This window comes from Carassius auratus, unplaced genomic scaffold (genome assembly GCF_003368295.1).
Source record: "Carassius auratus strain Wakin unplaced genomic scaffold, ASM336829v1 scaf_tig00026949, whole genome shotgun sequence".
NCBI classification, from domain to species: domain Eukaryota; kingdom Metazoa; phylum Chordata; class Actinopteri; order Cypriniformes; family Cyprinidae; genus Carassius; species Carassius auratus.
The window spans coordinates 14,524-42,183 of NW_020525558.1; the positions used below are offsets into that span (position 1 = coordinate 14,524).

At 42.4% G+C, this 27,660-nt stretch overlaps 46 non-coding genes across 46 annotated transcripts; 27 read left to right on the plus strand and 19 right to left on the minus strand.

Moving 5' to 3' along the window:
- Positions 1-2,654: 2,654 nt before the first annotated feature.
- On the minus strand, positions 2,655-2,741 carry trnay-gua (transfer RNA tyrosine (anticodon GUA)). The gene is given in 2 exon segments: positions 2,655-2,690; positions 2,705-2,741. It is a non-coding gene; the product is annotated as a tRNA-Tyr (tRNA).
- Positions 2,742-2,880: 139 nt separating this feature from the next.
- Positions 2,881-2,952, plus strand: trnaw-cca (transfer RNA tryptophan (anticodon CCA)). The gene has a single exon. It is a non-coding gene; the product is annotated as a tRNA-Trp (tRNA).
- Positions 2,953-3,180: 228 nt separating this feature from the next.
- On the minus strand, positions 3,181-3,267 carry trnay-gua (transfer RNA tyrosine (anticodon GUA)). Its single transcript is given in 2 exon segments — positions 3,181-3,216; positions 3,231-3,267. It is a non-coding gene; the product is annotated as a tRNA-Tyr (tRNA).
- A 139-nt stretch (positions 3,268-3,406) lies between these two features.
- trnaw-cca (transfer RNA tryptophan (anticodon CCA)) lies at positions 3,407-3,478 on the plus strand. The gene has a single exon. It is a non-coding gene; the product is annotated as a tRNA-Trp (tRNA).
- Positions 3,479-3,707: 229 nt separating this feature from the next.
- Positions 3,708-3,794, minus strand: trnay-gua (transfer RNA tyrosine (anticodon GUA)). Its single transcript is given in 2 exon segments — positions 3,708-3,743; positions 3,758-3,794. It is a non-coding gene; the product is annotated as a tRNA-Tyr (tRNA).
- Positions 3,795-4,183: 389 nt separating this feature from the next.
- trnaw-cca (transfer RNA tryptophan (anticodon CCA)) lies at positions 4,184-4,255 on the plus strand. The gene has a single exon. It is a non-coding gene; the product is annotated as a tRNA-Trp (tRNA).
- A 433-nt stretch (positions 4,256-4,688) lies between these two features.
- On the plus strand, positions 4,689-4,760 carry trnaw-cca (transfer RNA tryptophan (anticodon CCA)). The gene has a single exon. It is a non-coding gene; the product is annotated as a tRNA-Trp (tRNA).
- Positions 4,761-5,213: 453 nt separating this feature from the next.
- trnaw-cca (transfer RNA tryptophan (anticodon CCA)) lies at positions 5,214-5,285 on the plus strand. The gene has a single exon. It is a non-coding gene; the product is annotated as a tRNA-Trp (tRNA).
- A 689-nt stretch (positions 5,286-5,974) lies between these two features.
- Positions 5,975-6,046, plus strand: trnaw-cca (transfer RNA tryptophan (anticodon CCA)). The gene has a single exon. It is a non-coding gene; the product is annotated as a tRNA-Trp (tRNA).
- A 433-nt stretch (positions 6,047-6,479) lies between these two features.
- trnaw-cca (transfer RNA tryptophan (anticodon CCA)) lies at positions 6,480-6,551 on the plus strand. Its single transcript has one exon. It is a non-coding gene; the product is annotated as a tRNA-Trp (tRNA).
- A 3,808-nt stretch (positions 6,552-10,359) lies between these two features.
- Positions 10,360-10,446, minus strand: trnay-gua (transfer RNA tyrosine (anticodon GUA)). The gene is given in 2 exon segments: positions 10,360-10,395; positions 10,410-10,446. It is a non-coding gene; the product is annotated as a tRNA-Tyr (tRNA).
- A 139-nt stretch (positions 10,447-10,585) lies between these two features.
- trnaw-cca (transfer RNA tryptophan (anticodon CCA)) lies at positions 10,586-10,657 on the plus strand. The gene has a single exon. It is a non-coding gene; the product is annotated as a tRNA-Trp (tRNA).
- Positions 10,658-10,885: 228 nt separating this feature from the next.
- trnay-gua (transfer RNA tyrosine (anticodon GUA)) lies at positions 10,886-10,972 on the minus strand. Its single transcript is given in 2 exon segments — positions 10,886-10,921; positions 10,936-10,972. It is a non-coding gene; the product is annotated as a tRNA-Tyr (tRNA).
- A 139-nt stretch (positions 10,973-11,111) lies between these two features.
- trnaw-cca (transfer RNA tryptophan (anticodon CCA)) lies at positions 11,112-11,183 on the plus strand. Its single transcript has one exon. It is a non-coding gene; the product is annotated as a tRNA-Trp (tRNA).
- Positions 11,184-11,395: 212 nt separating this feature from the next.
- trnay-gua (transfer RNA tyrosine (anticodon GUA)) lies at positions 11,396-11,482 on the minus strand. The gene is given in 2 exon segments: positions 11,396-11,431; positions 11,446-11,482. It is a non-coding gene; the product is annotated as a tRNA-Tyr (tRNA).
- Positions 11,483-11,621: 139 nt separating this feature from the next.
- Positions 11,622-11,693, plus strand: trnaw-cca (transfer RNA tryptophan (anticodon CCA)). The gene has a single exon. It is a non-coding gene; the product is annotated as a tRNA-Trp (tRNA).
- A 211-nt stretch (positions 11,694-11,904) lies between these two features.
- Positions 11,905-11,991, minus strand: trnaf-gaa (transfer RNA phenylalanine (anticodon GAA)). The gene is given in 2 exon segments: positions 11,905-11,940; positions 11,955-11,991. It is a non-coding gene; the product is annotated as a tRNA-Phe (tRNA).
- Positions 11,992-12,429: 438 nt separating this feature from the next.
- On the minus strand, positions 12,430-12,516 carry trnay-gua (transfer RNA tyrosine (anticodon GUA)). The gene is given in 2 exon segments: positions 12,430-12,465; positions 12,480-12,516. It is a non-coding gene; the product is annotated as a tRNA-Tyr (tRNA).
- A 139-nt stretch (positions 12,517-12,655) lies between these two features.
- trnaw-cca (transfer RNA tryptophan (anticodon CCA)) lies at positions 12,656-12,727 on the plus strand. Its single transcript has one exon. It is a non-coding gene; the product is annotated as a tRNA-Trp (tRNA).
- Positions 12,728-12,955: 228 nt separating this feature from the next.
- Positions 12,956-13,042, minus strand: trnay-gua (transfer RNA tyrosine (anticodon GUA)). The gene is given in 2 exon segments: positions 12,956-12,991; positions 13,006-13,042. It is a non-coding gene; the product is annotated as a tRNA-Tyr (tRNA).
- Positions 13,043-13,181: 139 nt separating this feature from the next.
- On the plus strand, positions 13,182-13,253 carry trnaw-cca (transfer RNA tryptophan (anticodon CCA)). The gene has a single exon. It is a non-coding gene; the product is annotated as a tRNA-Trp (tRNA).
- Positions 13,254-13,465: 212 nt separating this feature from the next.
- On the minus strand, positions 13,466-13,552 carry trnay-gua (transfer RNA tyrosine (anticodon GUA)). Its single transcript is given in 2 exon segments — positions 13,466-13,501; positions 13,516-13,552. It is a non-coding gene; the product is annotated as a tRNA-Tyr (tRNA).
- A 139-nt stretch (positions 13,553-13,691) lies between these two features.
- Positions 13,692-13,763, plus strand: trnaw-cca (transfer RNA tryptophan (anticodon CCA)). Its single transcript has one exon. It is a non-coding gene; the product is annotated as a tRNA-Trp (tRNA).
- A 211-nt stretch (positions 13,764-13,974) lies between these two features.
- trnaf-gaa (transfer RNA phenylalanine (anticodon GAA)) lies at positions 13,975-14,061 on the minus strand. The gene is given in 2 exon segments: positions 13,975-14,010; positions 14,025-14,061. It is a non-coding gene; the product is annotated as a tRNA-Phe (tRNA).
- Positions 14,062-14,722: 661 nt separating this feature from the next.
- Positions 14,723-14,794, plus strand: trnaw-cca (transfer RNA tryptophan (anticodon CCA)). Its single transcript has one exon. It is a non-coding gene; the product is annotated as a tRNA-Trp (tRNA).
- Positions 14,795-15,230: 436 nt separating this feature from the next.
- Positions 15,231-15,302, plus strand: trnaw-cca (transfer RNA tryptophan (anticodon CCA)). Its single transcript has one exon. It is a non-coding gene; the product is annotated as a tRNA-Trp (tRNA).
- Positions 15,303-15,991: 689 nt separating this feature from the next.
- On the plus strand, positions 15,992-16,063 carry trnaw-cca (transfer RNA tryptophan (anticodon CCA)). Its single transcript has one exon. It is a non-coding gene; the product is annotated as a tRNA-Trp (tRNA).
- Positions 16,064-16,496: 433 nt separating this feature from the next.
- Positions 16,497-16,568, plus strand: trnaw-cca (transfer RNA tryptophan (anticodon CCA)). Its single transcript has one exon. It is a non-coding gene; the product is annotated as a tRNA-Trp (tRNA).
- A 3,807-nt stretch (positions 16,569-20,375) lies between these two features.
- Positions 20,376-20,462, minus strand: trnay-gua (transfer RNA tyrosine (anticodon GUA)). Its single transcript is given in 2 exon segments — positions 20,376-20,411; positions 20,426-20,462. It is a non-coding gene; the product is annotated as a tRNA-Tyr (tRNA).
- A 139-nt stretch (positions 20,463-20,601) lies between these two features.
- On the plus strand, positions 20,602-20,673 carry trnaw-cca (transfer RNA tryptophan (anticodon CCA)). The gene has a single exon. It is a non-coding gene; the product is annotated as a tRNA-Trp (tRNA).
- Positions 20,674-20,901: 228 nt separating this feature from the next.
- trnay-gua (transfer RNA tyrosine (anticodon GUA)) lies at positions 20,902-20,988 on the minus strand. The gene is given in 2 exon segments: positions 20,902-20,937; positions 20,952-20,988. It is a non-coding gene; the product is annotated as a tRNA-Tyr (tRNA).
- Positions 20,989-21,127: 139 nt separating this feature from the next.
- On the plus strand, positions 21,128-21,199 carry trnaw-cca (transfer RNA tryptophan (anticodon CCA)). Its single transcript has one exon. It is a non-coding gene; the product is annotated as a tRNA-Trp (tRNA).
- Positions 21,200-21,411: 212 nt separating this feature from the next.
- trnay-gua (transfer RNA tyrosine (anticodon GUA)) lies at positions 21,412-21,498 on the minus strand. Its single transcript is given in 2 exon segments — positions 21,412-21,447; positions 21,462-21,498. It is a non-coding gene; the product is annotated as a tRNA-Tyr (tRNA).
- Positions 21,499-21,637: 139 nt separating this feature from the next.
- trnaw-cca (transfer RNA tryptophan (anticodon CCA)) lies at positions 21,638-21,709 on the plus strand. Its single transcript has one exon. It is a non-coding gene; the product is annotated as a tRNA-Trp (tRNA).
- Positions 21,710-21,920: 211 nt separating this feature from the next.
- Positions 21,921-22,007, minus strand: trnaf-gaa (transfer RNA phenylalanine (anticodon GAA)). The gene is given in 2 exon segments: positions 21,921-21,956; positions 21,971-22,007. It is a non-coding gene; the product is annotated as a tRNA-Phe (tRNA).
- A 438-nt stretch (positions 22,008-22,445) lies between these two features.
- trnay-gua (transfer RNA tyrosine (anticodon GUA)) lies at positions 22,446-22,532 on the minus strand. Its single transcript is given in 2 exon segments — positions 22,446-22,481; positions 22,496-22,532. It is a non-coding gene; the product is annotated as a tRNA-Tyr (tRNA).
- A 139-nt stretch (positions 22,533-22,671) lies between these two features.
- On the plus strand, positions 22,672-22,743 carry trnaw-cca (transfer RNA tryptophan (anticodon CCA)). The gene has a single exon. It is a non-coding gene; the product is annotated as a tRNA-Trp (tRNA).
- A 228-nt stretch (positions 22,744-22,971) lies between these two features.
- On the minus strand, positions 22,972-23,058 carry trnay-gua (transfer RNA tyrosine (anticodon GUA)). The gene is given in 2 exon segments: positions 22,972-23,007; positions 23,022-23,058. It is a non-coding gene; the product is annotated as a tRNA-Tyr (tRNA).
- A 139-nt stretch (positions 23,059-23,197) lies between these two features.
- Positions 23,198-23,269, plus strand: trnaw-cca (transfer RNA tryptophan (anticodon CCA)). The gene has a single exon. It is a non-coding gene; the product is annotated as a tRNA-Trp (tRNA).
- Positions 23,270-23,481: 212 nt separating this feature from the next.
- trnay-gua (transfer RNA tyrosine (anticodon GUA)) lies at positions 23,482-23,568 on the minus strand. Its single transcript is given in 2 exon segments — positions 23,482-23,517; positions 23,532-23,568. It is a non-coding gene; the product is annotated as a tRNA-Tyr (tRNA).
- Positions 23,569-23,707: 139 nt separating this feature from the next.
- Positions 23,708-23,779, plus strand: trnaw-cca (transfer RNA tryptophan (anticodon CCA)). Its single transcript has one exon. It is a non-coding gene; the product is annotated as a tRNA-Trp (tRNA).
- Positions 23,780-23,990: 211 nt separating this feature from the next.
- trnaf-gaa (transfer RNA phenylalanine (anticodon GAA)) lies at positions 23,991-24,077 on the minus strand. Its single transcript is given in 2 exon segments — positions 23,991-24,026; positions 24,041-24,077. It is a non-coding gene; the product is annotated as a tRNA-Phe (tRNA).
- A 661-nt stretch (positions 24,078-24,738) lies between these two features.
- On the plus strand, positions 24,739-24,810 carry trnaw-cca (transfer RNA tryptophan (anticodon CCA)). Its single transcript has one exon. It is a non-coding gene; the product is annotated as a tRNA-Trp (tRNA).
- A 436-nt stretch (positions 24,811-25,246) lies between these two features.
- On the plus strand, positions 25,247-25,318 carry trnaw-cca (transfer RNA tryptophan (anticodon CCA)). Its single transcript has one exon. It is a non-coding gene; the product is annotated as a tRNA-Trp (tRNA).
- Positions 25,319-26,007: 689 nt separating this feature from the next.
- On the plus strand, positions 26,008-26,079 carry trnaw-cca (transfer RNA tryptophan (anticodon CCA)). Its single transcript has one exon. It is a non-coding gene; the product is annotated as a tRNA-Trp (tRNA).
- Positions 26,080-26,512: 433 nt separating this feature from the next.
- Positions 26,513-26,584, plus strand: trnaw-cca (transfer RNA tryptophan (anticodon CCA)). The gene has a single exon. It is a non-coding gene; the product is annotated as a tRNA-Trp (tRNA).
- Positions 26,585-27,660: the final 1,076 nt, after the last annotated feature.

The following is a 27,660-nucleotide window of genomic DNA, read 5'->3' on the forward strand; positions in this document are numbered from 1 at the left end:
CGTCTGACTCTAGATCAGAAGGTTGCGTGTTCAAATCACGTCGGGGTCAAGCTGTCTCTTCTTTACATTACAGTTTTTTTCAGTCGCTAACAAGCATTTGTCCAAGCAGTTGTCACATTTTCAAAACTCTAAACACAATTAGCACAGCATCAGTCTATTGTGGCCATACCATTCACACATTTCATGTCGTTTTCACACAATATGGATTCATTGAACACATTTCCACAATGCTTACATTTTCTGAACAGACAAGCTATACCTCCCAACAAAATTATGGATCGTTTTGGTAGTATTTACAAATGTTAACACACAACATCCCACAATATCAAAAACAATGTTCCAAACCTTAGATACAGTATAAAAACCTCTGCTTCTGCAATGATATCAGTTCAAAAACAATATATCTTAGCTGATTTATGTTGTGTAAATTGGGCCAACCACAGCTGATTCCAATCTGGCTTAGACTCAATGGCAGGGGTTATTTTTTTCTATTACATTGACACTTATACAATAAAGGGAGGACTTTGAAGAGTGATATTTTTGGAAACAGAAAAGACAAACACTGTAATGTATGGACGAGGAAGAGTAAGAGCATGGGGCCCAGGGAGAAGAGCAGGAGCAGTGAGAGATGCAGTGAGATGAGCAGTGAGAGGAGCAGTGAGAGGAGCAGTGAGAGATTGAGAGATGCAGGAGCAGTGAGAGGAGCAGGAGCAGTGAGAGATGCAGTGAGAGGAGCAGTGAGAGGAGTAGGAGCAGTGAGAGGTGCAGGAGCAGTGAGAGATGCAGTGAGAGGAGCAGGAGCAGTGAGAGGTGCAGGAGCAGTGAGAGATGCAGTGAGAAGAGCAGGAAAAGTGAGAGGAGCAGTGAGAGGAGCAGTGAGAGGAGCAGGAGCAGTGAGAGGTGCAGTGAGAGGAGCAGGAAAAGTGAGAGGAGCAGTGAGAGGAGCAGTGAGAGGAGCAGGAGCAGTGAGAGGTGCAGTGAGAAGAGCAGGAAAAGTGAGAGGAGCAGTGAGAGGAGCAGGAGCAGTGAGAGGTGCAGTGAGAGGAGCAGGAGCAGTGAGAGATGCAGTGAGATGAGCAGTGAGAGGAGCAGTGAGAGGGAAAGTGAGAGATTGAGAGATGCAGGAGCAGTGAGAGGAGCAGGAGCAGTGAGAGATGCAGTGAGAGATGCAGTGAGAGGAGCAGGAGCAGTGAGAGATGCAGTGAGAAGAGCAGGAGCAGTGAGAGGAGCAGGAGCAGTGAGAGGAGCAGGAGCAGTGAGAGGAGCAGTGAGAGGAGCAGTGAGAGATTTTTTTCATTTTACCCCCCCCCCCCCCCTTTTTTTGCTGTTGTTGTTTTTTTGTTCAGAATGCTCTTATGTGTTTTATGGATATTTTGTTTACTGTAAGCAATACTGTCAAACCTTTTCTGTTCTATCATACCGTGTTTCTACTGTACCTCCTGCAGTAAACAGTAAAGGAAAAAAATAGCTTTTTACTGGAATGCTTGAATGTGAACATTACTGTACATTTGGACATGCTGTTCCTAACCAAGAAATTTAGTGTAAAACAGTGAATTGCATGTTCTGCATGCAAATACCTGTAAAACTGAGACTGAAAAGTCTATGCAGTTTTTGTAATGTCAACAATAGCCAGTATTTTGAAACCTGGTGTACTTTGATTGACTGCATGTACCTTTTGAGGTGAAAACAAGTGTTATTCTTTGACAGAATAATTTAATTTTGAGTCAGATTTCCAGTGTTTTGGTAAAGTTGGTGTGTGCAGAGAAAGATGTGTTCTATTTTGAAATGAAGATTTAGTATGTATTTAACAAAATGTGTTTTTGAGAAGGAAATTATCCATTTGGCCAATTGTGTTTTGTAGGTGTGAGTCTGTGTTAAGAGTTTAGAAAAAGTATCTGAAGTATGGTTAAACGCTTGTTAGCGATTGAAAAAAACTGTAAAAGTATGAAGTCCAACGTCAAGTGTTTTCATAATTATTGAAGCGTGTAAAAAAGAAGCCTCTAATATGACAAACGCTCCTTCCACTCTGTAAGGTGATATATTTGGATCTTGACCCATTGGTTTTTTTAACTGCCAATACGAGGTCTAAAGGAAATGTGAAAATATTTGCTCTGAATTTAAAATCACACTCCTTGGAGCCGCAATCGAACCAGCGACCTAAGGATACCCAACAACTCATCTTCAGTCCTTCGCTCTACCAGCTGAGCTATAGAAGGATGGAAAAATCGTAAGGCACGAAAAGTTTTTAAGAAAATCAGACATCCGTACCTCTTGAGGTTATTGGGAAAAGTAGGCTCCTTATTGGGGTGAATGCATCAACGGCCAGGCAAAGGAAGCAATAACCTGCTTTTTAAGTCCTTGGGACGCAACGGTAGCGCGTCTGACTCCAGATCAGAAGGTTGCGTGTTCAAATCACGTTGGGGTCAAGCCATCTCTTCTTTACATTAAAAGTATGAAGTCCAACGTCAAGTGTTTTCATCCAGCTTTGTTTTCATAATTATTGAAGCTTGTAAAAAAGAAGCCTCTAACATGACAAACACTCCTTCCACTCTGTAAAGTGATATATTTGGATCTTGACCCATTGGCTTTTTTTAACTGCCAATACGAAGTCTAAAGGAAATTCGAAAATATTTGATCTGAATTTAAAATCACACTCCTTCGAGCCGGAATTGAACCAGCGACCTAAGGATTCCCAACAACTCATCTACAGTCCTCCGCTCTACCAGCTGAGCTATCGAAGGACGGAAAAAGCATAAGGCACGAAAAGTTTCCAAGAAAATCAGACATCCGTACCTCTCGAGGTTATTGAGAAAAATAGGCTCCATTTTTGTGGTGAATGCGTCAACGGCGATGCAAAGGAAGCAATAACCTGTTTTTTAAGACCTCGTGGCGCAATGGTAACGCGTCTGACTCCAGATCAGAAGGTTGCGTGTTCAAATCACGTCGGGGTCAAGCCGTCTCTTCTTTACATTAAAAGTATGAAGTCCAACGTCAAGTGTTTTCATCCAGCTTTGTTTTCATAATTATTGAAGCTTGTAAAAAAGAAGCCTCCAATATGACAAACACTCCTTCCACTCTGTAAAGTGATATATTTGGATCTTGACCCATTGGCTTTTTTTAACTGCCAATATGAAGTCTAAAGGAAATGTGAAAATATTTGATCTGAATTTAAAATCACACTCCTTCGAGCCGGAATTGAACCAGCGACCTAAGGATACCCAACAACTCATCTACAGTCCTCCGCTCTACCAGCTGAGCTATCGAAGGATGGAAAAAGCGTAAGGCACGAAAAGTTTCCAAGAAAATCAGACATCCGTACCTCTCGAGGTTATTGAGAAAAATAGGCTCCATTTTTGTGGTGAATGCGTCAACGGCCATGCAAAGGAAGCAATAACCTGTTTTTTAAGACCTCGTGGCGCAACGGTAGCGCGTCTGACTCCAGATCAGAAGGTTGTGTGTTCAAATCACGTCGGGGTCAAGCCGTCTCTTCTTTACATTAAAAGTATGAAGTCCAACGTCAAGTGTTTTCATCCAGCTTTGTTTTCATAATTATTGAAGCTTGTAAAAAAGAAGCCTCTAATATGACAAACACTCCTTCCACTCTGTAAAGTGATATATTTGAATCTTGACCCATTTAATTTTTTTTAACTGCCAATACGAAGTCTAAAGGAAATGTGAAAATATTTGATCTGAACTTAAAATCACACTCCTTCGAGCCGGAATTGAACCAGCGACCTAAGGATACCCAACAACTCATCTACAGTCCTCCGCTCTACCAGCTGAGCTATCGAAGGATGTAACGCATAAGGCACCAGATGGTGTCAAGAAATTCAGACATACGTACCTCTCGAGGTTATTGGGAAAAATAGGCTCCTTATTGGGGTGAATGCATCAACGGCCATGGAAAGGAAGCAATAACCTGTTTTTTAAGACCTTGTGGCGCAACGGTAGCGCGTCTTACTCCAGATCAGAAGGTTGGGTTTTCAAATCACGTCGGGGACAAGCAATCTCTTCTTTACATTAAAAGTATGAAGTCCAAAGTCAAGCGTTTTCATCATAAGGCACCAGAAGGTGTCAAGAAATTCAGACGTCCGTACCTCTCGAGGTTATTGGGAAAAATAGGCTCCTTTTTGTGGTGAATGCGTCAACGGCCATGCAAAGAAAGCAATAACCTGTTTTTTAAGACCTCGTGGCGCAACGGTAGCGCGTCTGACTCCAGATCAGAAGGTTGCGTGTTCAAATCACGTCGGGGTCAACCCATCTCTTCTTTACATTAAACGTATGAAGTCCAATTCAAGTGTTTTCATAAATATTGAAGCGTGTAAAAAAGAAGCCTCTAATAGGACAAACGCTCTTTCCACTCTGTAAGGTGATATATTTGGATCTTGAACCATTGGCTTTTTTAACTGCCAATACGAGGTCTATAGGAAATGTGAAAATATTTGCTCTGAATTTAAAATCACACTCCTTGGAGCCGCAATCGAACCAGCGACCTAAGGATACCCAACAACTCATCTACAGTGCTCCGCTCTACCAGCTGAGCTATCGAAGGATGTAACGCATAAGGCACCAGAAGGTGTCAAGAAATTCAGACATCCGTACCTCTCGAGGTTATTGGGAAAAGTAGGCTCCTTTTTGTGGTGAATGCGTCAACAGCGATGCAAAGGAAGCAATAACCTGTTTTTTAAGACTTAGTGGCGCAATGGTAGCGCGTCTGACTCCAGATCAGAAGGTTGCGTGTTCAAATCACGTCGGGGTCAAGCCATCTCTTCTTTACATTAAAAGTATGAAGTCCAACGTCAAGTGTTTTCATCCAGCTTTGTTTTCATAATTATTGAAGCTTGTAAAAAAGAAGCCTCTAATATGACAAACACTCCTTCCACTCTGTAAAGTGATATATTTGGATCTTGACCCATTGGCTTTTTTTAACTGCCAATATGAAGTCTAAAGGAAATGTGAAAATATTTGATCTGAATTTAAAATCACACTCCTTCGAGCCGAATTGAACCAGCGACCTAAGGATACCCAACAACTCATCTACAGTCCTCCGCTCTACCAGATGAGCTATCGAAGGATGGAAAAAGCGTAAGGCACGAAAAGTTTCCAAGAAAATCAGACATCAGTACCTCTCGAGGTTATTGAAAACAATAGGCTCCATTTTTGTGGTGAATGCGTCAACGGCCATGTAAAGGAAGCAATAACCTGTTTTTTAAGACCTCGTGGCGCAACGGTAGCGCGTCTGACTCCAGATCAGAAGGTTGCGTGTTCAAATCACGTCGGGGTCAAGCTGTCTCTTCTTTACATTAAAAGTATGAAGTCCAACGTCAAGTGTTTTCATAATTATTGAAGCGTGTAAAAAAGAAGCCTCTAATATGACAAACGCTCCTTCCACTCTGTAAGGTGATATATTTGGATCTTGACCCATTGGTTTTTTTAACTGCCAATACGAGGTCTAAAGGAAATGTGAAAATATTTGCTCTGAATTTAAAATCACACTCCTTGGAGCCTCAATCGAACCAGCGACCTAAGGATACCCAACAACTCATCTTCAGTCCTTCGCTCTACCAGCTGAGCTATAGAAGGATGGAAAAATCGTAAGGCACGAAAAGTTTCCAAGAAAATCAGACATCCGTACCTCTTGAGGTTATTGGGAAAAGTAGGCTCCTTATTGGGGTGAATGCATCAACGGCCAGGCAAAGGAAGCAATAACCTGCTTTTTAAGTCCTTGTGACGCAACGGTAGCGCGTCTGACTCCAGATCAGAAGGTTGCATGTTCAAATCACGTTGGGGTCAAGCCATCTCTTCTTTACATTAAAAGTATGAAGTCCAAAGTCAAGCGTTTTCATCATAAGGCACCAGAAGGTGTCAAGAAATTCAGACGTCCGTACCTCTCGAGGTTATTGGGAAAAATAGGCTCCTTTTTGTGGTGAATGCGTCAACGGCCATGCAAAGGAAGCAATAACCTGTTTTTTAAGACCTCGTGGCGCAACGGTAGCGCGTCTGACTCCAGATCAGAAGGTTGCGTGTTCAAATCACGTCGGGGTCAACCCATCTCTTCTTTACATTAAACGTATGAAGTCCAATTCAAGTGTTTTCATAAATATTGAAGCGTGTAAAAAAGAAGCCTCTAATATGACAAACGCTCTTTCCACTCTGTAAGGTGATATATTTGGATCTTGACCCATTGGCTTTTTTAACTGCCAATACGAGGTCTATAGGAAATGTGAAAATATTTGCTCTGAATTTAAAATCACACTCCTTGGAGCCGCAATCGAACCAGCGACCTAAGGATACCCAACAACTCATCTACAGTCCTCCGCTCTACCAGCTAAGCTATCAAAGGATGTAACGCATAAGGCACCAGAAGGTGTCAAGAAATTCAGACATCCGTACCTCTCGAGGTTATTGGGAAAAATAGGCTCCTTTTTGTGGTGAATGCGTCAACAGCCATGCAAAGGAAGCAATAACCTGTTTTTTAAGACTTCGTGGCGCAATGGTAGCGCATCTGACTCCAGATCAGAAGGTTGCGTGTTCAAATCACGTCGGGGTCAAGCCATCTCTTCTTTACATTAAAAGTATGAAGTCCAACGTCAAGTGTTTTCATCCAGCTTTGTTTTCATAATTATTGAAGCTTGTAAAAAAGAAGCCTCTAATATGACAAACACTCCTTCCACTCTGTAAAGTGATATATTTGGATCTTGACCCATTGGCTTTTTTTAACTGCCAATATGAAGTCTAAAGGAAATGTGAAAATATTTGATCTGAATTTAAAATCACACTCCTTGTAGCCGCAATCGAACCAGCGACCTAAGGATACCCAACAACTCATCTTCAGTCCTTCGCTCTACCAGCTGAGCTATCGAAGGATGGAAAAAGCGTAAGGCACGAAAAGTTTCCAAGAAAATCAGACATCCGTACCTCTCGAGGTTATTGAAAACAATAGGCTCCATTTTTGTGGTGAATGCGTCAACGGCCATGCAAAGGAAGCAATAACCTGTTTTTTAAGACCTCGTGGCGCAACGGTAGCGCGTCTGACTCTAGATCAGAAGGTTGCGTGTTCAAATCACGTCGGGGTCAAGCTGTCTCTTCTTTACATTACAGTTTTTTTCAGTCGCTAACAAGCATTTGTCCAAGCAGTTGTCACATTTTCAAAACTCTAAACACAATTAGCACAGCATCAGTCTATTGTGGCCATACCATTCACACATTTCATGTCGTTTTCACACAATATGGATTCATTGAACACATTTCCACAATGCTTACATTTTCTGAACAGACAAGCTATACCTCCCAACAAAATTATGGATCGTTTTGGTAGTATTTACAAATGTTAACACACAACATCCCACAATATCAAAAACAATGTTCCAAACCTTAGATACAGTATAAAAACCTCTGCTTCTGCAATGATATCAGTTCAAAAACAATATATCTTAGCTGATTTATGTTGTGTAAATTGGGCCAACCACAGCTGATTCCAATCTGGCTTAGACTCAATGGCAGGGGTTATTTTTTTCTATTACATTGACACTTATACAATAAAGGGAGGACTTTGAAGAGTGATATTTTTGGAAACAGAAAAGACAAACACTGTAATGTATGGACGAGGAAGAGTAAGAGCATGGGGCCCAGGGAGAAGAGCAGGAGCAGTGAGAGATGCAGTGAGATGAGCAGTGAGAGGAGCAGTGAGAGGAGCAGTGAGAGATTGAGAGATGCAGGAGCAGTGAGAGGAGCAGGAGCAGTGAGAGATGCAGTGAGAGGAGCAGTGAGAGGAGTAGGAGCAGTGAGAGGTGCAGGAGCAGTGAGAGATGCAGTGAGAGGAGCAGGAGCAGTGAGAGGTGCAGGAGCAGTGAGAGATGCAGTGAGAAGAGCAGGAAAAGTGAGAGGAGCAGTGAGAGGAGCAGTGAGAGGAGCAGGAGCAGTGAGAGGTGCAGTGAGAGGAGCAGGAAAAGTGAGAGGAGCAGTGAGAGGAGCAGTGAGAGGAGCAGGAGCAGTGAGAGGTGCAGTGAGAAGAGCAGGAAAAGTGAGAGGAGCAGTGAGAGGAGCAGGAGCAGTGAGAGGTGCAGTGAGAGGAGCAGGAAAAGTGAGAGGAGCAGTGAGAGGTGCAGTGAGAAGAGCAGGAAAAGTGAGAGGAGCAGTGAGAGGAGCAGTGAGAGGAGCAGGAGCAGTGAGAGGTGCAGTGAGAAGAGCAGGAAAAGTGAGAGGAGCAGTGAGAGGAGCAGGAGCAGTGAGAGGTGCAGTGAGAGGAGCAGGAAAAGTGAGAGGAGCAGTGAGAGGAGCAGTGAGAGGAGCAGGAGCAGTGAGAGGTGCAGTGAGAGGAGCAGTGAGAGATGCAGTGAGAGGAGCAGGAGCAGTGAGAGATGCAGTGAGATGAGCAGTGAGAGGAGCAGTGAGAGGAGCAGTGAGAGATTGAGAGATGCAGGAGCAGTGAGAGGAGCAGGAGCAGTGAGAGATGCAGTGAGAGGAGCAGTGAGAGATGCAGTGAGAGGAGCAGGAGCAGTGAGAGATGCAGTGAGAGGAGCAGTGAGAGGAGCAGTGAGAGGAGCAGTGAGAGATTGAGAGATGCAGGAGCAGTGAGAGGAGCAGGAGCAGTGAGAGATGCAGTGAGAGGAGCAGTGAGAGGAGTAGGAGCAGTGAGAGGTGCAGGAGCAGTGAGAGATGCAGTGAGAGGAGCAGGAGCAGTGAGAGGTGCAGGAGCAGTGAGAGATGCAGTGAGAAGAGCAGGAAAAGTGAGAGGAGCAGTGAGAGGAGCAGTGAGAGGAGCAGGAGCAGTGAGAGATGCAGTGAGAAGAGCAGGAAAAGTGAGAGGAGCAGTGAGAGGAGCAGTGAGAGGAGCAGGAGCAGTGAGAGGTGCAGTGAGAGGAGCAGTGAGAGATGCAGTGAGAGGAGCAGGAGCAGTGAGAGATGCAGTGAGAAGAGCAGGAGCAGTGAGAGGAGCAGGAGCAGTGAGAGGAGCAGGAGCAGTGAGAGGAGCAGTGAGAGGAGCAGTGAGAGATTTTTTTCATTTTACCCCCCCCCCCCTTTTTTTGCTGTTGTTGTTTTTTTGTTCAGAATGCTCTTATGTGTTTTATGGATATTTTGTTTACTGTAAGCAATACTGTCAAACCTTTTCTGTTCTATCATACCGTGTTTCTACTGTACCTCCTGCAGTAAACAGTAAAGGAAAAAAATAGCTTTTTACTGGAATGCTTGAATGTGAACATTACTGTACATTTGGACATGCTGTTCCTAACCAAGAAATTTAGTGTAAAACAGTGAATTGCATGTTCTGCATGCAAATACCTGTAAAACTGAGACTGAAAAGTCTATGCAGTTTTTGTAATGTCAACAATAGCCAGTATTTTGAAACCTGGTGTACTTTGATTGACTGCATGTACCTTTTGAGGTGAAAACAAGTGTTATTCTTTGACAGAATAATTTAATTTTGAGTCAGATTTCCAGTGTTTTGGTAAAGTTGGTGTGTGCAGAGAAAGATGTGTTCTATTTTGAAATGAAGATTTAGTATGTATTTAACAAAATGTGTTTTTGAGAAGGAAATTATCCATTTGGCCAATTGTGTTTTGTAGGTGTGAGTCTGTGTTAAGAGTTTAGAAAAAGTATCTGAAGTATGGTTAAACGCTTGTTAGCGATTGAAAAAAACTGTAAAAGTATGAAGTCCAACGTCAAGTGTTTTCATAATTATTGAAGCGTGTAAAAAAGAAGCCTCTAATATGACAAACGCTCCTTCCACTCTGTAAGGTGATATATTTGGATCTTGACCCATTGGTTTTTTTAACTGCCAATACGAGGTCTAAAGGAAATGTGAAAATATTTGCTCTGAATTTAAAATCACACTCCTTGGAGCCGCAATCGAACCAGCGACCTAAGGATACCCAACAACTCATCTTCAGTCCTTCGCTCTACCAGCTGAGCTATAGAAGGATGGAAAAATCGTAAGGCACGAAAAGTTTTTAAGAAAATCAGACATCCGTACCTCTTGAGGTTATTGGGAAAAGTAGGCTCCTTATTGGGGTGAATGCATCAACGGCCAGGCAAAGGAAGCAATAACCTGCTTTTTAAGTCCTTGGGACGCAACGGTAGCGCGTCTGACTCCAGATCAGAAGGTTGCGTGTTCAAATCACGTTGGGGTCAAGCCATCTCTTCTTTACATTAAAAGTATGAAGTCCAACGTCAAGTGTTTTCATCCAGCTTTGTTTTCATAATTATTGAAGCTTGTAAAAAAGAAGCCTCTAACATGACAAACACTCCTTCCACTCTGTAAAGTGATATATTTGGATCTTGACCCATTGGCTTTTTTTAACTGCCAATACGAAGTCTAAAGGAAATTCGAAAATATTTGATCTGAATTTAAAATCACACTCCTTCGAGCCGGAATTGAACCAGCGACCTAAGGATTCCCAACAACTCATCTACAGTCCTCCGCTCTACCAGCTGAGCTATCGAAGGACGGAAAAAGCATAAGGCACGAAAAGTTTCCAAGAAAATCAGACATCCGTACCTCTCGAGGTTATTGAGAAAAATAGGCTCCATTTTTGTGGTGAATGCGTCAACGGCGATGCAAAGGAAGCAATAACCTGTTTTTTAAGACCTCGTGGCGCAATGGTAACGCGTCTGACTCCAGATCAGAAGGTTGCGTGTTCAAATCACGTCGGGGTCAAGCCGTCTCTTCTTTACATTAAAAGTATGAAGTCCAACGTCAAGTGTTTTCATCCAGCTTTGTTTTCATAATTATTGAAGCTTGTAAAAAAGAAGCCTCCAATATGACAAACACTCCTTCCACTCTGTAAAGTGATATATTTGGATCTTGACCCATTGGCTTTTTTTAACTGCCAATATGAAGTCTAAAGGAAATGTGAAAATATTTGATCTGAATTTAAAATCACACTCCTTCGAGCCGGAATTGAACCAGCGACCTAAGGATACCCAACAACTCATCTACAGTCCTCCGCTCTACCAGCTGAGCTATCGAAGGATGGAAAAAGCGTAAGGCACGAAAAGTTTCCAAGAAAATCAGACATCCGTACCTCTCGAGGTTATTGAGAAAAATAGGCTCCATTTTTGTGGTGAATGCGTCAACGGCCATGCAAAGGAAGCAATAACCTGTTTTTTAAGACCTCGTGGCGCAACGGTAGCGCGTCTGACTCCAGATCAGAAGGTTGTGTGTTCAAATCACGTCGGGGTCAAGCTGTCTCTTCTTTACATTAAAAGTATGAAGTCCAACGTCAAGTGTTTTCATAATTATTGAAGCTTGTAAAAAAGAAGCCTCTAATATGACAAACACTCCTTCCACTCTGTAAAGTGATATATTTGGATCTTGACCCATTGGCTTTTTTTAACTGCCAATATGAAGTCTAAAGGAAATGTGAAAATATTTGATCTGAATTTAAAATCACACTCCTTCGAGCCGGAATTGAACCAGCGACCTAAGGATACCCAACAACTCATCTACAGTCCTCCGCTCTACCAGCTGAGCTATCGAAGGATGGAAAAAGCGTAAGGCACGAAAAGTTTCCAAGAAAATCAGACATCCGTACCTCTCGAGGTTATTGAAAACAATAGGCTCCATTTTTGTGGTGAATGCGTCAACGGCCATGCAAAGGAAGCAATAACCTGTTTTTTAAGACCTCGTGGCGCAACGGTAGCGCGTCTGACTCCAGATCAGAAGGTTGCGTGTTCAAATCACGTCGGGGTCAAGCTGTCTCTTCTTTACATTAAAAGTATGAAGTCCAACGTCAAGTGTTTTCATAATTATTGAAGCGTGTAAAAAAGAAGCCTCTAATATGACAAACGCTCCTTCCACTCTGTAAGGTGATATATTTGGATCTTGACCCATTGGTTTTTTTAACTGCCAATACGAGGTCTAAAGGAAATGTGAAAATATTTGCTCTGAATTTAAAATCACACTCCTTGTAGCCGCAATCGAACCAGCGACCTAAGGATACCCAACAACTCATCTTCAGTCCTTCGCTCTACCAGCTGAGCTATAGAAGGATGGAAAAATCGTAAGGCACGAAAAGTTTCCAAGAAAATCAGACATCCGTACCTCTTGAGGTTATTGGGAAAAGTAGGCTCCTTATTGGGGTGAATGCATCAACGGCCAGGCAAAGGAAGCAATAACCTGCTTTTTAAGTCCTTGTGACGCAACGGTAGCGCGTCTGACTCCAGATCAGAAGGTTGCGTGTTCAAATCACGTTGGGGTCAAGCCATCTCTTCTTTACATTAAAAGTATGAAGTCCAACGTCAAGTGTTTTCATCCAGCTTTGTTTTCATAATTATTGAAGCTTGTAAAAAAGAAGCCTCTAACATGACAAACACTCCTTCCACTCTGTAAAGTGATATATTTGGATCTTGACCCATTGGCTTTTTTTAACTGCCAATACGAAGTCTAAAGGAAATTCGAAAATATTTGATCTGAATTTAAAATCACACTCCTTCGAGCCGGAATTGAACCAGCGACCTAAGGATTCCCAACAACTCATCTACAGTCCTCCGCTCTACCAGCTGAGCTATCGAAGGACGGAAAAAGCATAAGGCACGAAAAGTTTCCAAGAAAATCAGACATCCGTACCTCTCGAGGTTATTGAGAAAAATAGGCTCCATTTTTGTGGTGAATGCGTCAACGGCGATGCAAAGGAAGCAATAACCTGTTTTTTAAGACCTCGTGGCGCAATGGTAACGCGTCTGACTCCAGATCAGAAGGTTGCGTGTTCAAATCACGTCGGGGTCAAGCCGTCTCTTCTTTACATTAAAAGTATGAAGTCCAACGTCAAGTGTTTTCATCCAGCTTTGTTTTCATAATTATTGAAGCTTGTAAAAAAGAAGCCTCCAATATGACAAACACTCCTTCCACTCTGTAAAGTGATATATTTGGATCTTGACCCATTGGCTTTTTTTAACTGCCAATATGAAGTCTAAAGGAAATGTGAAAATATTTGATCTGAATTTAAAATCACACTCCTTCGAGCCGGAATTGAACCAGCGACCTAAGGATACCCAACAACTCATCTACAGTCCTCCGCTCTACCAGCTGAGCTATCGAAGGATGGAAAAAGCGTAAGGCACGAAAAGTTTCCAAGAAAATCAGACATCCGTACCTCTCGAGGTTATTGAGAAAAATAGGCTCCATTTTTGTGGTGAATGCGTCAACGGCCATGCAAAGGAAGCAATAACCTGTTTTTTAAGACCTCGTGGCGCAACGGTAGCGCGTCTGACTCCAGATCAGAAGGTTGTGTGTTCAAATCACGTCGGGGTCAAGCTGTCTCTTCTTTACATTAAAAGTATGAAGTCCAACGTCAAGTGTTTTCATAATTATTGAAGCTTGTAAAAAAGAAGCCTCTAATATGACAAACACTCCTTCCACTCTGTAAAGTGATATATTTGGATCTTGACCCATTGGCTTTTTTTAACTGCCAATATGAAGTCTAAAGGAAATGTGAAAATATTTGATCTGAATTTAAAATCACACTCCTTCGAGCCGGAATTGAACCAGCGACCTAAGGATACCCAACAACTCATCTACAGTCCTCCGCTCTACCAGCTGAGCTATCGAAGGATGGAAAAAGCGTAAGGCACGAAAAGTTTCCAAGAAAATCAGACATCCGTACCTCTCGAGGTTATTGAAAACAATAGGCTCCATTTTTGTGGTGAATGCGTCAACGGCCATGCAAAGGAAGCAATAACCTGTTTTTTAAGACCTCGTGGCGCAACGGTAGCGCGTCTGACTCCAGATCAGAAGGTTGCGTGTTCAAATCACGTCGGGGTCAAGCTGTCTCTTCTTTACATTAAAAGTATGAAGTCCAACGTCAAGTGTTTTCATAATTATTGAAGCGTGTAAAAAAGAAGCCTCTAATATGACAAACGCTCCTTCCACTCTGTAAGGTGATATATTTGGATCTTGACCCATTGGTTTTTTTAACTGCCAATACGAGGTCTAAAGGAAATGTGAAAATATTTGCTCTGAATTTAAAATCACACTCCTTGTAGCCGCAATCGAACCAGCGACCTAAGGATACCCAACAACTCATCTTCAGTCCTTCGCTCTACCAGCTGAGCTATAGAAGGATGGAAAAATCGTAAGGCACGAAAAGTTTCCAAGAAAATCAGACATCCGTACCTCTTGAGGTTATTGGGAAAAGTAGGCTCCTTATTGGGGTGAATGCATCAACGGCCAGGCAAAGGAAGCAATAACCTGCTTTTTAAGTCCTTGTGACGCAACGGTAGCGCGTCTGACTCCAGATCAGAAGGTTGCGTGTTCAAATCACGTTGGGGTCAAGCCATCTCTTCTTTACATTAAAAGTATGAAGTCCAACGTCAAGTGTTTTCATCCAGCTTTGTTTTCATAATTATTGAAGCTTGTAAAAAAGAAGCCTCTAACATGACAAACACTCCTTCCACTCTGTAAAGTGATATATTTGGATCTTGACCCATTGGCTTTTTTTAACTGCCAATACGAAGTCTAAAGGAAATTCGAAAATATTTGATCTGAATTTAAAATCACACTCCTTCGAGCCGGAATTGAACCAGCGACCTGAGGATACCCAACAACTCATCTACAGTCCTCCGCTCTACCAGCTGAGCTATCGATGGATGTATCGCATAAGGCACCAGATGGTGTCAAGAAATTCAGACATACGTACCTCTCGAGGTTATTGGGAAAAATAGGCTCCTTATTGGGGTGAATGCATCAACAGCCATGCAAAGGAAGCAATAACCTGTTTTTTAAGACCTCGTGGCGCAACGGTAGCGCGTCTGACTCCAGATCAGAAGGTTGCGTGTTCAAATCACGTCGGGGTCAACCCATCTCTTCTTTACATTAAACGTATGAAGTCCAATTCAAGTGTTTTCATAAATATTGAAGCATGTAAAAAAGAAGCCTCTAATATGACAAACACTCCTTCCACTCTGTAAAGTGATATATTTGGATCTTGACCCATTGGCTTTTTTTAACTGCCAATATGAAGTCTAAAGGAAATGTGAAAATATTTGATCTGAATTTAAAATCACACTCCTTCGAGCCGAATTGAACCAGCGACCTAAGGATACCCAACAACTCATCTACAGTCCTCCGCTCTACCAGATGAGCTATCGAAGGATGGAAAAAGCGTAAGGCACGAAAAGTTTCCAAGAAAATCAGACATCAGTACCTCTCGAGGTTATTGAAAACAATAGGCTCCATTTTTGTGGTGAATGCGTCAACGGCCATGTAAAGGAAGCAATAACCTGTTTTTTAAGACCTCGTGGCGCAACGGTAGCGCGTCTGACTCCAGATCAGAAGGTTGCGTGTTCAAATCACGTCGGGGTCAAGCTGTCTCTTCTTTACATTAAAAGTATGAAGTCCAACGTCAAGTGTTTTCATAATTATTGAAGCGTGTAAAAAAGAAGCCTCTAATATGACAAACGCTCCTTCCACTCTGTAAGGTGATATATTTGGATCTTGACCCATTGGTTTTTTTAACTGCCAATACGAGGTCTAAAGGAAATGTGAAAATATTTGCTCTGAATTTAAAATCACACTCCTTGGAGCCTCAATCGAACCAGCGACCTAAGGATACCCAACAACTCATCTTCAGTCCTTCGCTCTACCAGCTGAGCTATAGAAGGATGGAAAAATCGTAAGGCACGAAAAGTTTCCAAGAAAATCAGACATCCGTACCTCTTGAGGTTATTGGGAAAAGTAGGCTCCTTATTGGGGTGAATGCATCAACGGCCAGGCAAAGGAAGCAATAACCTGCTTTTTAAGTCCTTGTGACGCAACGGTAGCGCGTCTGACTCCAGATCAGAAGGTTGCATGTTCAAATCACGTTGGGGTCAAGCCATCTCTTCTTTACATTAAAAGTATGAAGTCCAAAGTCAAGCGTTTTCATCATAAGGCACCAGAAGGTGTCAAGAAATTCAGACGTCCGTACCTCTCGAGGTTATTGGGAAAAATAGGCTCCTTTTTGTGGTGAATGCGTCAACGGCCATGCAAAGGAAGCAATAACCTGTTTTTTAAGACCTCGTGGCGCAACGGTAGCGCGTCTGACTCCAGATCAGAAGGTTGCGTGTTCAAATCACGTCGGGGTCAACCCATCTCTTCTTTACATTAAACGTATGAAGTCCAATTCAAGTGTTTTCATAAATATTGAAGCGTGTAAAAAAGAAGCCTCTAATATGACAAACGCTCTTTCCACTCTGTAAGGTGATATATTTGGATCTTGACCCATTGGCTTTTTTAACTGCCAATACGAGGTCTATAGGAAATGTGAAAATATTTGCTCTGAATTTAAAATCACACTCCTTGGAGCCGCAATCGAACCAGCGACCTAAGGATACCCAACAACTCATCTACAGTCCTCCGCTCTACCAGCTAAGCTATCAAAGGATGTAACGCATAAGGCACCAGAAGGTGTCAAGAAATTCAGACATCCGTACCTCTCGAGGTTATTGGGAAAAATAGGCTCCTTTTTGTGGTGAATGCGTCAACAGCCATGCAAAGGAAGCAATAACCTGTTTTTTAAGACTTCGTGGCGCAATGGTAGCGCGTCTGACTCCAGATCAGAAGGTTGCGTGTTCAAATCACGTCGGGGTCAAGCCATCTCTTCTTTACATTAAAAGTATGAAGTCCAACGTCAAGTGTTTTCATCCAGCTTTGTTTTCATAATTATTGAAGCTTGTAAAAAAGAAGCCTCTAATATGACAAACACTCCTTCCACTCTGTAAAGTGATATATTTGGATCTTGACCCATTGGCTTTTTTTAACTGCCAATATGAAGTCTAAAGGAAATGTGAAAATATTTGATCTGAATTTAAAATCACACTCCTTGTAGCCGCAATCGAACCAGCGACCTAAGGATACCCAACAACTCATCTTCAGTCCTTCGCTCTACCAGCTGAGCTATCGAAGGATGGAAAAAGCGTAAGGCACGAAAAGTTTCCAAGAAAATCAGACATCCGTACCTCTCGAGGTTATTGAAAACAATAGGCTCCATTTTTGTGGTGAATGCGTCAACGGCCATGCAAAGGAAGCAATAACCTGTTTTTTAAGACCTCGTGGCGCAACGGTAGCGCGTCTGACTCTAGATCAGAAGGTTGCGTGTTCAAATCACGTCGGGGTCAAGCTGTCTCTTCTTTACATTACAGTTTTTTTCAGTCGCTAACAAGCATTTGTCCAAGCAGTTGTCACATTTTCAAAACTCTAAACACAATTAGCACAGCATCAGTCTATTGTGGCCATACCATTCACACATTTCATGTCGTTTTCACACAATATGGATTCATTGAACACATTTCCACAATGCTTACATTTTCTGAACAGACAAGCTATACCTCCCAACAAAATTATGGATCGTTTTGGTAGTATTTACAAATGTTAACACACAACATCCCACAATATCAAAAACAATGTTCCAAACCTTAGATACAGTATAAAAACCTCTGCTTCTGCAATGATATCAGTTCAAAAACAATATATCTTAGCTGATTTATGTTGTGTAAATTGGGCCAACCACAGCTGATTCCAATCTGGCTTAGACTCAATGGCAGGGGTTATTTTTTTCTATTACATTGACACTTATACAATAAAGGGAGGACTTTGAAGAGTGATATTTTTGGAAACAGAAAAGACAAACACTGTAATGTATGGACGAGGAAGAGTAAGAGCATGGGGCCCAGGGAGAAGAGCAGGAGCAGTGAGAGATGCAGTGAGATGAGCAGTGAGAGGAGCAGTGAGAGGAGCAGTGAGAGATTGAGAGATGCAGGAGCAGTGAGAGGAGCAGGAGCAGTGAGAGATGCAGTGAGAGGAGCAGTGAGAGGAGTAGGAGCAGTGAGAGGTGCAGGAGCAGTGAGAGATGCAGTGAGAGGAGCAGGAGCAGTGAGAGGTGCAGGAGCAGTGAGAGATGCAGTGAGAAGAGCAGGAAAAGTGAGAGGAGCAGTGAGAGGAGCAGTGAGAGGAGCAGGAGCAGTGAGAGGTGCAGTGAGAGGAGCAGGAAAAGTGAGAGGAGCAGTGAGAGGAGCAGTGAGAGGAGCAGGAGCAGTGAGAGGTGCAGTGAGAAGAGCAGGAAAAGTGAGAGGAGCAGTGAGAGGAGCAGGAGCAGTGAGAGGTGCAGTGAGAGGAGCAGGAAAAGTGAGAGGAGCAGTGAGAGGTGCAGTGAGAAGAGCAGGAAAAGTGAGAGGAGCAGTGAGAGGAGCAGTGAGAGGAGCAGGAGCAGTGAGAGGTGCAGTGAGAAGAGCAGGAAAAGTGAGAGGAGCAGTGAGAGGAGCAGGAGCAGTGAGAGGTGCAGTGAGAGGAGCAGGAAAAGTGAGAGGAGCAGTGAGAGGAGCAGTGAGAGGAGCAGGAGCAGTGAGAGGTGCAGTGAGAGGAGCAGTGAGAGATGCAGTGAGAGGAGCAGGAGCAGTGAGAGATGCAGTGAGATGAGCAGTGAGAGGAGCAGTGAGAGGAGCAGTGAGAGATTGAGAGATGCAGGAGCAGTGAGAGGAGCAGGAGCAGTGAGAGATGCAGTGAGAGGAGCAGTGAGAGATGCAGTGAGAGGAGCAGGAGCAGTGAGAGATGCAGTGAGAGGAGCAGTGAGAGGAGCAGTGAGAGGAGCAGTGAGAGATTGAGAGATGCAGGAGCAGTGAGAGGAGCAGGAGCAGTGAGAGATGCAGTGAGAGGAGCAGTGAGAGGAGTAGGAGCAGTGAGAGGTGCAGGAGCAGTGAGAGATGCAGTGAGAGGAGCAGGAGCAGTGAGAGGTGCAGGAGCAGTGAGAGATGCAGTGAGAAGAGCAGGAAAAGTGAGAGGAGCAGTGAGAGGAGCAGTGAGAGGAGCAGGAGCAGTGAGAGATGCAGTGAGAAGAGCAGGAAAAGTGAGAGGAGCAGTGAGAGGAGCAGTGAGAGGAGCAGGAGCAGTGAGAGGTGCAGTGAGAGGAGCAGTGAGAGATGCAGTGAGAGGAGCAGGAGCAGTGAGAGATGCAGTGAGAAGAGCAGGAGCAGTGAGAGGAGCAGGAGCAGTGAGAGGAGCAGGAGCAGTGAGAGGAGCAGTGAGAGGAGCAGTGAGAGATTTTTTTCATTTTACCCCCCCCCCCTTTTTTTGCTGTTGTTGTTTTTTTGTTCAGAATGCTCTTATGTGTTTTATGGATATTTTGTTTACTGTAAGCAATACTGTCAAACCTTTTCTGTTCTATCATACCGTGTTTCTACTGTACCTCCTGCAGTAAACAGTAAAGGAAAAAAATAGCTTTTTACTGGAATGCTTGAATGTGAACATTACTGTACATTTGGACATGCTGTTCCTAACCAAGAAATTTAGTGTAAAACAGTGAATTGCATGTTCTGCATGCAAATACCTGTAAAACTGAGACTGAAAAGTCTATGCAGTTTTTGTAATGTCAACAATAGCCAGTATTTTGAAACCTGGTGTACTTTGATTGACTGCATGTACCTTTTGAGGTGAAAACAAGTGTTATTCTTTGACAGAATAATTTAATTTTGAGTCAGATTTCCAGTGTTTTGGTAAAGTTGGTGTGTGCAGAGAAAGATGTGTTCTATTTTGAAATGAAGATTTAGTATGTATTTAACAAAATGTGTTTTTGAGAAGGAAATTATCCATTTGGCCAATTGTGTTTTGTAGGTGTGAGTCTGTGTTAAGAGTTTAGAAAAAGTATCTGAAGTATGGTTAAACGCTTGTTAGCGATTGAAAAAAACTGTAAAAGTATGAAGTCCAACGTCAAGTGTTTTCATAATTATTGAAGCGTGTAAAAAAGAAGCCTCTAATATGACAAACGCTCCTTCCACTCTGTAAGGTGATATATTTGGATCTTGACCCATTGGTTTTTTTAACTGCCAATACGAGGTCTAAAGGAAATGTGAAAATATTTGCTCTGAATTTAAAATCACACTCCTTGGAGCCGCAATCGAACCAGCGACCTAAGGATACCCAACAACTCATCTTCAGTCCTTCGCTCTACCAGCTGAGCTATAGAAGGATGGAAAAATCGTAAGGCACGAAAAGTTTTTAAGAAAATCAGACATCCGTACCTCTTGAGGTTATTGGGAAAAGTAGGCTCCTTATTGGGGTGAATGCATCAACGGCCAGGCAAAGGAAGCAATAACCTGCTTTTTAAGTCCTTGGGACGCAACGGTAGCGCGTCTGACTCCAGATCAGAAGGTTGCGTGTTCAAATCACGTTGGGGTCAAGCCATCTCTTCTTTACATTAAAAGTATGAAGTCCAACGTCAAGTGTTTTCATCCAGCTTTGTTTTCATAATTATTGAAGCTTGTAAAAAAGAAGCCTCTAACATGACAAACACTCCTTCCACTCTGTAAAGTGATATATTTGGATCTTGACCCATTGGCTTTTTTTAACTGCCAATACGAAGTCTAAAGGAAATTCGAAAATATTTGATCTGAATTTAAAATCACACTCCTTCGAGCCGGAATTGAACCAGCGACCTAAGGATTCCCAACAACTCATCTACAGTCCTCCGCTCTACCAGCTGAGCTATCGAAGGACGGAAAAAGCATAAGGCACGAAAAGTTTCCAAGAAAATCAGACATCCGTACCTCTCGAGGTTATTGAGAAAAATAGGCTCCATTTTTGTGGTGAATGCGTCAACGGCGATGCAAAGGAAGCAATAACCTGTTTTTTAAGACCTCGTGGCGCAATGGTAACGCGTCTGACTCCAGATCAGAAGGTTGCGTGTTCAAATCACGTCGGGGTCAAGCCGTCTCTTCTTTACATTAAAAGTATGAAGTCCAACGTCAAGTGTTTTCATCCAGCTTTGTTTTCATAATTATTGAAGCTTGTAAAAAAGAAGCCTCCAATATGACAAACACTCCTTCCACTCTGTAAAGTGATATATTTGGATCTTGACCCATTGGCTTTTTTTAACTGCCAATATGAAGTCTAAAGGAAATGTGAAAATATTTGATCTGAATTTAAAATCACACTCCTTCGAGCCGGAATTGAACCAGCGACCTAAGGATACCCAACAACTCATCTACAGTCCTCCGCTCTACCAGCTGAGCTATCGAAGGATGGAAAAAGCGTAAGGCACGAAAAGTTTCCAAGAAAATCAGACATCCGTACCTCTCGAGGTTATTGAGAAAAATAGGCTCCATTTTTGTGGTGAATGCGTCAACGGCCATGCAAAGGAAGCAATAACCTGTTTTTTAAGACCTCGTGGCGCAACGGTAGCGCGTCTGACTCCAGATCAGAAGGTTGTGTGTTCAAATCACGTCGGGGTCAAGCTGTCTCTTCTTTACATTAAAAGTATGAAGTCCAACGTCAAGTGTTTTCATAATTATTGAAGCTTGTAAAAAAGAAGCCTCTAATATGACAAACACTCCTTCCACTCTGTAAAGTGATATATTTGGATCTTGACCCATTGGCTTTTTTTAACTGCCAATATGAAGTCTAAAGGAAATGTGAAAATATTTGATCTGAATTTAAAATCACACTCCTTCGAGCCGGAATTGAACCAGCGACCTAAGGATACCCAACAACTCATCTACAGTCCTCCGCTCTACCAGCTGAGCTATCGAAGGATGGAAAAAGCGTAAGGCACGAAAAGTTTCCAAGAAAATCAGACATCCGTACCTCTCGAGGTTATTGAAAACAATAGGCTCCATTTTTGTGGTGAATGCGTCAACGGCCATGCAAAGGAAGCAATAACCTGTTTTTTAAGACCTCGTGGCGCAACGGTAGCGCGTCTGACTCCAGATCAGAAGGTTGCGTGTTCAAATCACGTCGGGGTCAAGCTGTCTCTTCTTTACATTAAAAGTATGAAGTCCAACGTCAAGTGTTTTCATAATTATTGAAGCGTGTAAAAAAGAAGCCTCTAATATGACAAACGCTCCTTCCACTCTGTAAGGTGATATATTTGGATCTTGACCCATTGGTTTTTTTAACTGCCAATACGAGGTCTAAAGGAAATGTGAAAATATTTGCTCTGAATTTAAAATCACACTCCTTGTAGCCGCAATCGAACCAGCGACCTAAGGATACCCAACAACTCATCTTCAGTCCTTCGCTCTACCAGCTGAGCTATAGAAGGATGGAAAAATCGTAAGGCACGAAAAGTTTCCAAGAAAATCAGACATCCGTACCTCTTGAGGTTATTGGGAAAAGTAGGCTCCTTATTGGGGTGAATGCATCAACGGCCAGGCAAAGGAAGCAATAACCTGCTTTTTAAGTCCTTGTGACGCAACGGTAGCGCGTCTGACTCCAGATCAGAAGGTTGCGTGTTCAAATCACGTTGGGGTCAAGCCATCTCTTCTTTACATTAAAAGTATGAAGTCCAACGTCAAGTGTTTTCATCCAGCTTTGTTTTCATAATTATTGAAGCTTGTAAAAAAGAAGCCTCTAACATGACAAACACTCCTTCCACTCTGTAAAGTGATATATTTGGATCTTGACCCATTGGCTTTTTTTAACTGCCAATACGAAGTCTAAAGGAAATTCGAAAATATTTGATCTGAATTTAAAATCACACTCCTTCGAGCCGGAATTGAACCAGCGACCTAAGGATTCCCAACAACTCATCTACAGTCCTCCGCTCTACCAGCTGAGCTATCGAAGGACGGAAAAAGCATAAGGCACGAAAAGTTTCCAAGAAAATCAGACATCCGTACCTCTCGAGGTTATTGAGAAAAATAGGCTCCATTTTTGTGGTGAATGCGTCAACGGCGATGCAAAGGAAGCAATAACCTGTTTTTTAAGACCTCGTGGCGCAATGGTAACGCGTCTGACTCCAGATCAGAAGGTTGCGTGTTCAAATCACGTCGGGGTCAAGCCGTCTCTTCTTTACATTAAAAGTATGAAGTCCAACGTCAAGTGTTTTCATCCAGCTTTGTTTTCATAATTATTGAAGCTTGTAAAAAAGAAGCCTCCAATATGACAAACACTCCTTCCACTCTGTAAAGTGATATATTTGGATCTTGACCCATTGGCTTTTTTTAACTGCCAATATGAAGTCTAAAGGAAATGTGAAAATATTTGATCTGAATTTAAAATCACACTCCTTCGAGCCGGAATTGAACCAGCGACCTAAGGATACCCAACAACTCATCTACAGTCCTCCGCTCTACCAGCTGAGCTATCGAAGGATGGAAAAAGCGTAAGGCACGAAAAGTTTCCAAGAAAATCAGACATCCGTACCTCTCGAGGTTATTGAGAAAAATAGGCTCCATTTTTGTGGTGAATGCGTCAACGGCCATGCAAAGGAAGCAATAACCTGTTTTTTAAGACCTCGTGGCGCAACGGTAGCGCGTCTGACTCCAGATCAGAAGGTTGTGTGTTCAAATCACGTCGGGGTCAAGCTGTCTCTTCTTTACATTAAAAGTATGAAGTCCAACGTCAAGTGTTTTCATAATTATTGAAGCTTGTAAAAAAGAAGCCTCTAATATGACAAACACTCCTTCCACTCTGTAAAGTGATATATTTGGATCTTGACCCATTGGCTTTTTTTAACTGCCAATATGAAGTCTAAAGGAAATGTGAAAATATTTGATCTGAATTTAAAATCACACTCCTTCGAGCCGGAATTGAACCAGCGACCTAAGGATACCCAACAACTCATCTACAGTCCTCCGCTCTACCAGCTGAGCTATCGAAGGATGGAAAAAGCGTAAGGCACGAAAAGTTTCCAAGAAAATCAGACATCCGTACCTCTCGAGGTTATTGAAAACAATAGGCTCCATTTTTGTGGTGAATGCGTCAACGGCCATGCAAAGGAAGCAATAACCTGTTTTTTAAGACCTCGTGGCGCAACGGTAGCGCGTCTGACTCCAGATCAGAAGGTTGCGTGTTCAAATCACGTCGGGGTCAAGCTGTCTCTTCTTTACATTAAAAGTATGAAGTCCAACGTCAAGTGTTTTCATAATTATTGAAGCGTGTAAAAAAGAAGCCTCTAATATGACAAACGCTCCTTCCACTCTGTAAGGTGATATATTTGGATCTTGACCCATTGGTTTTTTTAACTGCCAATACGAGGTCTAAAGGAAATGTGAAAATATTTGCTCTGAATTTAAAATCACACTCCTTGTAGCCGCAATCGAACCAGCGACCTAAGGATACCCAACAACTCATCTTCAGTCCTTCGCTCTACCAGCTGAGCTATAGAAGGATGGAAAAATCGTAAGGCACGAAAAGTTTCCAAGAAAATCAGACATCCGTACCTCTTGAGGTTATTGGGAAAAGTAGGCTCCTTATTGGGGTGAATGCATCAACGGCCAGGCAAAGGAAGCAATAACCTGCTTTTTAAGTCCTTGTGACGCAACGGTAGCGCGTCTGACTCCAGATCAGAAGGTTGCGTGTTCAAATCACGTTGGGGTCAAGCCATCTCTTCTTTACATTAAAAGTATGAAGTCCAACGTCAAGTGTTTTCATCCAGCTTTGTTTTCATAATTATTGAAGCTTGTAAAAAAGAAGCCTCTAACATGACAAACACTCCTTCCACTCTGTAAAGTGATATATTTGGATCTTGACCCATTGGCTTTTTTTAACTGCCAATACGAAGTCTAAAGGAAATTCGAAAATATTTGATCTGAATTTAAAATCACACTCCTTCGAGCCGGAATTGAACCAGCGACCTGAGGATACCCAACAACTCATCTACAGTCCTCCGCTCTACCAGCTGAGCTATCGATGGATGTATCGCATAAGGCACCAGATGGTGTCAAGAAATTCAGACATACGTACCTCTCGAGGTTATTGGGAAAAATAGGCTCCTTATTGGGGTGAATGCATCAACAGCCATGCAAAGGAAGCAATAACCTGTTTTTTAAGACCTCGTGGCGCAACGGTAGCGCGTCTGACTCCAGATCAGAAGGTTGCGTGTTCAAATCACGTCGGGGTCAACCCATCTCTTCTTTACATTAAACGTATGAAGTCCAATTCAAGTGTTTTCATAAATATTGAAGCATGTAAAAAAGAAGCCTCTAATATGACAAACACTCCTTCCACTCTGTAAAGTGATATATTTGGATCTTGACCCATTGGCTTTTTTTAACTGCCAATATGAAGTCTAAAGGAAATGTGAAAATATTTGATCTGAATTTAAAATCACACTCCTTCGAGCCGAATTGAACCAGCGACCTAAGGATACCCAACAACTCATCTACAGTCCTCCGCTCTACCAGATGAGCTATCGAAGGATGGAAAAAGCGTAAGGCACGAAAAGTTTCCAAGAAAATCAGACATCAGTACCTCTCGAGGTTATTGAAAACAATAGGCTCCATTTTTGTGGTGAATGCGTCAACGGCCATGTAAAGGAAGCAATAACCTGTTTTTTAAGACCTCGTGGCGCAACGGTAGCGCGTCTGACTCCAGATCAGAAGGTTGCGTGTTCAAATCACGTCGGGGTCAAGCTGTCTCTTCTTTACATTAAAAGTATGAAGTCCAACGTCAAGTGTTTTCATAATTATTGAAGCGTGTAAAAAAGAAGCCTCTAATATGACAAACGCTCCTTCCACTCTGTAAGGTGATATATTTGGATCTTGACCCATTGGTTTTTTTAACTGCCAATACGAGGTCTAAAGGAAATGTGAAAATATTTGCTCTGAATTTAAAATCACACTCCTTGGAGCCTCAATCGAACCAGCGACCTAAGGATACCCAACAACTCATCTTCAGTCCTTCGCTCTACCAGCTGAGCTATAGAAGGATGGAAAAATCGTAAGGCACGAAAAGTTTCCAAGAAAATCAGACATCCGTACCTCTTGAGGTTATTGGGAAAAGTAGGCTCCTTATTGGGGTGAATGCATCAACGGCCAGGCAAAGGAAGCAATAACCTGCTTTTTAAGTCCTTGTGACGCAACGGTAGCGCGTCTGACTCCAGATCAGAAGGTTGCATGTTCAAATCACGTTGGGGTCAAGCCATCTCTTCTTTACATTAAAAGTATGAAGTCCAAAGTCAAGCGTTTTCATCATAAGGCACCAGAAGGTGTCAAGAAATTCAGACGTCCGTACCTCTCGAGGTTATTGGGAAAAATAGGCTCCTTTTTGTGGTGAATGCGTCAACGGCCATGCAAAGGAAGCAATAACCTGTTTTTTAAGACCTCGTGGCGCAACGGTAGCGCGTCTGACTCCAGATCAGAAGGTTGCGTGTTCAAATCACGTCGGGGTCAACCCATCTCTTCTTTACATTAAACGTATGAAGTCCAATTCAAGTGTTTTCATAAATATTAAAGCGTGTAAAAAAGAAGCCTCTAATATGACAAACGCTCTTTCCACTCTGTAAGGTGATATATTTGGATCTTGACCCATTGGCTTTTTTAACTGCCAATACGAGGTCTATAGGAAATGTGAAAATATTTGCTCTGAATTTAAAATCACACTCCTTGGAGCCGCAATCGAACCAGCGACCTAAGGATACCCAACAACTCATCTACAGTCCTCCGCTCTACCAGCTAAGCTATCAAAGGATGTAACGCATAAGGCACCAGAAGGTGTCAAGAAATTCAGACATCCGTACCTCTCGAGGTTATTGGGAAAAATAGGCTCCTTTTTGTGGTGAATGCGTCAACAGCCATGCAAAGGAAGCAATAACCTGTTTTTTAAGACTTCGTGGCGCAATGGTAGCGCGTCTGACTCCAGATCAGAAGGTTGCATGTTCAAATCACGTCGGGGTCAAGCCATCTCTTCTTTACATTAAAAGTATGAAGTCCAACTTCAAGTGTTTTCATCCAGCTTTGTTTTCATAATTATTGAAGCTTGTAAAAAAGAAGCCTCTAATATGACAAACACTCCTTCCACTCTGTAAAGTGATATATTTGGATCTTGACCCATTGGCTTTTTTTAACTGCCAATATGAAGTCTAAAGGAAATGTGAAAATATTTGATCTGAATTTAAAATCACACTCCTTGTAGCCGCAATCGAACCAGCGACCTAAGGATACCCAACAACTCATCTTCAGTCCTTCGCTCTACCAGCTGAGCTATCGAAGGATGGAAAAAGCGTAAGGCACGAAAAGTTTCCAAGAAAATCAGACATCCGTACCTCTCGAGGTTATTGAAAACAATAGGCTCCATTTTTGTGGTGAATGCGTCAACGGCCATGCAAAGGAAGCAATAACCTGTTTTTTAAGACCTCGTGGCGCAACGGTAGCGCGTCTGACTCTAGATCAGAAGGTTGCGTGTTCAAATCACGTCGGGGTCAAGCTGTCTCTTCTTTACATTACAGTTTTTTTCAGTCGCTAACAAGCATTTGTCCAAGCAGTTGTCACATTTTCAAAACTCTAAACACAATTAGCACAGCATCAGTCTATTGTGGCCATACCATTCACACATTTCATGTCGTTTTCACACAATATGGATTCATTGAACACATTTCCACAATGCTTACATTTTCTGAACAGACAAGCTATACCTCCCAACAAAATTATGGATCGTTTTGGTAGTATTTACAAATGTTAACACACAACATCCCACAATATCAAAAACAATGTTCCAAACCTTAGATACAGTATAAAAACCTCTGCTTCTGCAATGATATCAGTTCAAAAACAATATATCTTAGCTGATTTATGTTGTGTAAATTGGGCCAACCACAGCTGATTCCAATCTGGCTTAGACTCAATGGCAGGGGTTATTTTTTTCTATTACATTGACACTTATACAATAAAGGGAGGACTTTGAAGAGTGATATTTTTGGAAACAGAAAAGACAAACACTGTAATGTATGGACGAGGAAGAGTAAGAGCATGGGG